Consider the following 7,319-nt stretch of genomic DNA (forward strand, 5'->3'; position numbering starts at 1 on the left):
AGTTACATAACACACCATCTGGACATGTACTGTGTGTTCACCGTCCCAGCCCGGGTCCCCATGTATCACATTTATTGCCCCCATGCCCTCCCCCAGCGCCGCGCACCGCCCCTAACGCCGGCCCCCGGCAATCACGGCACTGTTGTCTGTGTCCATGAGTTCTTCCCGTTTTTTTCTTTTTTGCTCAGTTACCCAACCCCTCACCTTGTGAATTTCTTTTTCATGTTTTTGCCATTTTTCTATTTTTTTCTTGCTGATATGCAAGAGTTTCTTAGATATTCTAGATTTTAATCTTCTGTTCTTTTTTTTGCAAACTGTCTTCCAGCATATCTCCTGTCTGCTACTTTTGTCCAGGGTGTCTTGTTTTAAAGTAAAGGATTTCTCTGTTTGTTTTGTTTTGTTTTTTTTTTTCCTTTGCAGTTTCTACTGCCTGTGCTCCAACTCTAATCGGCACGCTTTTGCTGTGTAATGAACCGCTTGGAAGCACAGCGGTTTAGCCAACAGCGAAGAATCGGTCGGAGCGAGTGGGCGAGTGGTTCCGCCTCTTGGGGCTAGAAGGTCGAGGGTGGCCTCACATCGTGGGGACCTCCGCTGGAGTGGCTGGGCCCGTCACGCCACATGGCCCCCCTCCTCCGGGAGGCTGGCCCCGGGTCCCTCACGTGGTCAGCAGCAGAGGAGCGCGAGCCCCGGTGTCCATGCGCTTTTCTACGCTCTGCCTCTTTGTGTTGCTCGTGTCCCGTGTGCCAAGCCACACGGCCAAGTCCAGGTTCCGGGAGTGGGAGGAAGGATTCCGTCTACCTCCTGATGGCAGGAGCTGCAAATTGTGTTAATATGCTGTTTTTTAGAGCAGGTTTAGGTTCAGACCAAAACTGAGCAGAAGGTACAGAGTTTTCCCAAATACTCCCCGCCCCCAACAGGCAGAGACCCCCCCACTACCGACATCCTTCACCAGCGCAGCACCTTCGTTACAACGGATGATCTTCCGCTGACACATCCTGTCAGCCCGAGTCCATCGTTTTCACCAGGCTTGTGCTCAGTGATGTACACTCGGTGGGTTTGGACCAGCCTATCAGGACGTGTTCCCATCATTATAGTTTCGTACGGAGTAACGTCGCTGCCCTAACTGTCCTCAGGGCGCCACTTATTGTTTATTTTCCCACTCTTTCTTGATACTACAAGCTTGTAAAGATGTTTTCCTACATTTCCTATGAGTAGGTTTATAGTCATAAAACTATTTGACATTTCTTTAATAGATTTAAGTAAGTCAGTTAAATTTTAATATATTTCATTTATAATTATATAAGTAATTATGTGGTATCATATAATATATTAATATAATTGTGTATTATCTAATTATTAAAAATAGATTTATTTTTTAAGAACGAGCCACATTTTCTAAGATCTAGTATTACATAATCTTTATTTGTTCCTCTGAGCTATCATGCCAGCTCTATCATATACCAATTCCCCATATATAAATATGTCTCTTTCTAAACTTTCTATTTAAAAAAAATTTTTAAATCCTCACCTGAGGATATGTTTATTGATTTTTTTTTTTTTTAAGGCAAAGAGAGAGCTACTGAGAGGGAGAGAGAAAGAGAGAGACAGAAACATCAATGTGAGAGAAAACATCAATTGCCTGTCATATGTGCCCTGACCAGGGTTCGAACCCACGAACTTTTGGTGTACAGAACAACGCTCCAACCAACTGAGCCACCTGGCCAGGGGTCTATTTTGTCTATTTCCTATGTTTATGTTTTGCAATATGGGTCATTTTTCTTTCTCAGAATTCTCTTGGCTATTTGTGAATTTTTATACTTCATAAATTTTACAATTATTTTGTCTAATTAAAAAGTCATTGTGAATTCATAAGTTCCAGGGCTCTGAGGTACAGCATGGTGACTATAGTTAACAGTACTGTATTGTATTCTTAAAAGTTGCTGTGAGGGTAGAGCTTTAATATTCTAACTATAACAACAATAAAATGGTGGTTATGTGAGGTGAAGGATATATTAACTAACCTTATTATGGTAATCATTTCACAATACATACATATGTGTATCAAATCATGTTAAGCTACATTGTACACCTTAAGCTTACACAATGTAATGTGTCAATTATGTCTCAATAAAGCTGGAAAAAATCATCTGGAGGTTTTGATTAAAATTACATTGATTTGGAGATTAGAGAAAATTAACATCTATTCTATGCTAAGTTGGTCCATTCATAAATGTGGACACTTTTCTTATTTATTTAGGTGGGCTTTTATGTCCTTTATTAGAATTTTAATTTTCCCCCAAAACTTCATGTGATTTTTTTGGTTAGGTTGATTCATCAATACTTTACAGCTTTTGATAATTTTTCAACAAAATCCAACAATACTGTTCCCCCCCCCCCCCACTTATTTTACCAGACTTCAGACGCTGTAGGTGTGGCCTAATGGAATTGTTGAAATGCTGCAATGAAGCTCTGAACCTGAGGGTTATAACAATATTAATATTTGAGGCGACATCGTTCATCAAGCCTTTCAAAATGCACCAAATGATCAGTTTCAAAACGAAATCAGCTTGTTGAAGTATTCACCCAAGAGATTTTAATGGACTTTTCTCTCCCAGTAATGCAGGAGGTCAGTTCTCAGCACAACTCACAAAGGCATAAGGTCATGAACTACTCTCTCTGCAATCTCCTTAATTTCAACAGCTCCCAAGTGCTGGAGAGAATTAATTGCTCAACTGTAAAATCTGGGTCTCAGAGAAGTTTCAAAGCCAGCCAGATGGGAGGGAGTTTTATGGCACATGTGGTCTTATACCCTAGCAACAAAAAACCAGACGGGGGGAGGAGGAAAGCTTACATTTCCACTGTCAGCACAATGTCTATAATTTTTCTTTTTCTAGGGGATAAAAACTGAGAGAGGTGAAGGACAAAGCTCATATACCTGAATTTCCATAATGCTGGGTGCTAGGGAGTGTCATGACTTGCTCTGAAAAAGATTATAACAGCTTGTCATTTTTGCATAGGAAAGAAAAAGGAATATAATGAGCCTTTTGAGAAACATGTTTAACTTGAGAGTACTTGGTCATACAGATGTGTAAATGTCTTTAGCAGAATGATGATCTGGTCTAAGGAGAAAAAGCCATAGACATTTTAAAAAAGATTTTCCCTTTAATTTTTGCACTTTTTTGTATTAATTGCTATTTATTACCTCTTTAATCCCTTTTTGCACCCATGTTTCACTGTCTGGATCACTGTAAGTCCTCTGTCAACGAGGAGGCTGATATGAGAGACCACGCGAGGGTCGGTTCCAAGTGCCAGCATTCCATGTAGTAGGACCGTAGGCGAGAGTCGGTTCTTTGAGCTTCATTTTGCCCATCGGACGCAGGAGGGGTGTAGGCGGCTCCACGTGTCCTTTCAAACTCCAAGACTCTGAATATCTTCTTAGGCTCTCAGCCTTTGGAAATACATTTTGATGTTTCTATAAATAAAAGTGGAGAAGCCTGGGGGACACGGTCATCATCATGTGTCTGTTGTCCTCACAGATCCAAGGTGGAACCTGCCAGGATGATAATGGCAGGGAGCAAAGTGCTGACTTCAGGCATCTTTCCAAAGTCCGTGCTGCTGTTTCTAGTGACGTCTTGAGTTGCCAGGAAAATTGGAGTGGATGAGAAGTTTAGTTTGTCAACAAGATAAAAGGCTCACAGGTGAAGTGAGTTATCTGCCTTTTGTTCAGAATAAAAGGGGGTTTTATGAGAAATTATGCTGAACACCTAAGGAATCAGTCTGGATGAGTGAGCTCAGGCTGACGGTAAGATGCTCCAATGCCTTCCTTGGTAATGGTGCTGAAATAGCAAGAGCTTTAGTTTGCTGAGGCAACAACAGCTGCCAGGGAGAGAGAGAAAGAGAGAAACTAGGAAATCAAAGCTATTCTAAAGGTATAAGGTAGCAATTAAGAGTCTATCTTCTTGAAAGGCCTATGTAAGCAATCTATCAACCTATCAACCGTTATCTATGGATTGCCTATAGGTCAAGACATCACATCTTTCACTGGCCAGTGTGGCTCAGTTGGATGGAGTTTCATCCTGTAACCAAAAGTTTGCAGGTTCAATCCCTCTTCAGGGCGCATACAGGAGGCAACCAGTAGATGCTTCTCTGTTGCATCGATGCCTCTCTCCCTTCCCTTCTCTCTCAAAGCAATGAAAAAATGTCCTTGGGTGAGGATTAAAAAAAAAAAAATGACATCACATCTTCATTTTCTACCTTCCAAGAGGTTATGACTTAATTCACAACTACCATCTTTCCTTGAGGCCAATGAAGCCTGACCTTCCAAAGATCATGCAGAGGAGGTATCTGTGGCTCTTGTGCAATGAACGTCAATGGAGGCAACGCTCTAGCCTGCACCCGAAGGACTGACACCAACCTCAACAAAGTCTCCAAAATCTACCCTCTTCCACATACGTAAGTGATAAAGGATCCTGTTCCTGACCCGATCAACTTCTATGCTCAGTACAAGTCCATAGAGCCTTATTTGAAGAAGAAGGAGGAATCCCAGGAAGGCAAACAGCAGTATCTGCAGTCCATAGAAGATCAGGAGAAACGGGATGGACTGTCTGAGTGCATCCTCTGTGCCTGCTGCAGCACCAGATGCCCTAGCTACTGGTGGAACAGAGACAAATACTTGGGACCTGCAGTTCTCATGCAGGCCGATCGTTGGATGATCAACTCCAGAGGCGACTGCACGAGGAGCACCTGGCGAAGCTGCAGGCCCGCTTCTCCCTGTACCGCTGCCACACCATCATGAACTGCACAAGGACCTGTCCCAAGGGGCTGAATCCAGGGAAAGCTATTGCTGAAATCAAGAAAATGATGGCAACCTACAAGGAAAAGAAAGCTTCAGCTTAACTGTTCTGATGTTAAATGTGACTTGTAACCAGCTCATCTGAACATAACTTATATCTGATTTGAGCTCCTTCAAGGTCTTGATTTTCCATGACTACAGCATATATAATAAAAATTTTAAAAATAAAAAAATTAAAAATTAAAAAAAAAAAAAGGTGAGGCCCAGGGCCTCGCTAAGCTTTCTCAGATTGTACCACACTGCTTAGAACTAGGGGCAGCCCCCAGCCACTATGTCTTGGCATCATGGGGTCTTTGAGTTTTTAATCCCTTTCAGTCCTCAGGCCCCCACATCGGCACCCACCCACTTGGCTTTAGTTTTTAGTTGCCCAGGTCCTGAGCCATTTCTGGAGAACATTTTTTCATTCTTGAACCCACCTCGGTTGCTGTCGTGTTGGCTTTTACAACTCATGTTCTCATTAGCCCCCGGGTCTGCTGAGCTCTGCAGCCCCAGACCTTTTCCCTGTCCTTCCAGGACGGTGTGGAACTCGGGTGGCCCTGGGCTTCCACTTCTGCATCCTAACTGCCCCAGCAGAGCCTCACCCCTCAACTGGAGTCACCCTGTAGTCTGTCCTCTCCTGGAACTTGACTTTTCCTTGGACCCGCAAATATGCCCGCCCCCAGCCAATATGGTTTAGGTCTCTTCCTCACTCTGTCAGGTCATACGCCCCTGGACATGCCCACCATAGTGTCCAGGGGTGGCTTGCCAGATTGTGAGCAGAGTAAACCAGGGCAAAGCTGCTTGATCTTAGGAAGCCTGCTTCTTCAGAGCTCCCGCTGAGGACTGCGATCAAGAGTTTTCTTGAGTTAGGGCTGTAGAGATAAAGTCATTAGAGATAAAAGGTTCCAGATGGAGAGGAATTGCCTTCCTCCAGAAGTGAACCATTGTCTCTGTAAGATGAAGCATGACGACAAGAAAAAACATCCGTTCTTTGATGCTTTGCCAGCCAGAGGATGCAATTCCCAAAGCCAACATCTGGGCAGCCTTGGGGGTTACAAAGTTTAGCTCTGGTCGATTATCAAGGCAGACACAGTAGTTCAGCATTAACGTCATCTTCCTTGCCCCGTTACCCTTTCTCCTCATGTGGATGACGTTATTACACAGACGGTCGCCAGATCTGAAAATCTCCTCCTCACCCTGTGAGAATGCTGCTGAGTGTGTCTGTAGAAGTGTCACCTCCTTCCTGTCACCTAGTTCGGGCCCTCCTTATCTCTCACCCAGACCCGTGCAGCAGGCTCTTCCCCTTGAAGTTTCCACCCCGCATTTGCTGTGCCCATTTGTTGCTCTAACATCATGGCTTCCCTTTGTGTTAAGAAAAGAAGTGCACGTTTCTTAATACGGCAGTCACAGTGCTCTACAAGCTGGCCCTCCCCCATCGTTCATCACCCTATGAAATAAGGTGAGGAAAGGCCAGGCGTTACCTGATCCAATGCAGTAACTCTCGGTTTCTGCCCTGGCACACCAAATGACCCTGTATTTCCGTCTCTGGCCTGAGCTCATGCCATGCTTTTGCCTGGAGTGGCCCCCGCCCCCACACCTCCATCGCCTCTCAAGCTGATCTCAAATATCCCTGCCACCCCACAGAGCAGAATGGTGCTCCTCTTCTCAGTGCCATTATGGCATGTGGCATCTTTGACCTTGTGCTGTGTACGGTTGCGTGTATGTCTCTCTTCCCTAATCGCTTATAAGCTCTTGGGCCTAGAGAAATTAACACTCCTCTTCATGATTGTCACTGTCATTGGTCATTGTAGGTACTCAAGGAATGTTTGTTAAAATGAATCTGTCCAGATATGTGCTCAAACACCTGTTCCAGAGTTTCATACATACATACACTCACACTGGCATAGGCACACCAACACATGTTCATGTTCAGGCACACACATGCACACTCATGTGCACACACGTGCATTTGCACAACTTGCATGTCTACATTTGCATGCTTATTTATGGTTGCACATTCACACGCTCACATGCAAACAATGGGCTCGCACACATGCTTGCACCACAGACAAAACCACATGTGTTCACACACATGCAAACTCACAAGTGTATGCACATGAGAAAACACACATACACACTCACCCTTTATCACACCTGTGAAGGAGGAGCTTTGTCCAGAGCGTCTGGAAGAGTGTAAAATGGGGAGGGGCCGGAGAGTGAGGTCCATAGAGAAGGCGAGGCATCGGAGCTGCATTTTGGGGTGCACTCCCTTTCCACGTCTGGTGGCTTTTTCAGGCGGAGGGGACTCTATTTCTGTAACATCTGCCTGTCTCCCTCTGCTCAGAGAAGACAGAGTGATTTGGCTGATAGGAAATTTGTAGAGAATATACCAATGTGGTTGTTCAGCTCCTCCCCGATTTCCTCTGCGGGAGCTACCAGCGTTGAGGGGTGGGCTGCGGAAGGGCGGGACCGGCGAGGGGGCTCCCAC

General features: G+C 44.7%; 1 pseudogene; it reads left to right on the plus strand.

Annotated features, from left to right (window-relative positions):
- Positions 1 to 3,225: 3,225 nt before the first annotated feature.
- Positions 3,226 to 4,990, plus strand: LOC129078599 (succinate dehydrogenase [ubiquinone] iron-sulfur subunit, mitochondrial-like; annotated as a pseudogene).
- Positions 4,991 to 7,319: the final 2,329 nt, after the last annotated feature.

The sequence above is a fragment of the Pteronotus mesoamericanus genome, unplaced genomic scaffold, assembly GCF_021234165.1.
Source record: "Pteronotus mesoamericanus isolate MK-2021 breed Mesoamerican mustached bat unplaced genomic scaffold, CSHL_Meso_final contig_74, whole genome shotgun sequence".
Lineage (NCBI taxonomy): Eukaryota > Metazoa > Chordata > Mammalia > Chiroptera > Mormoopidae > Pteronotus > Pteronotus mesoamericanus.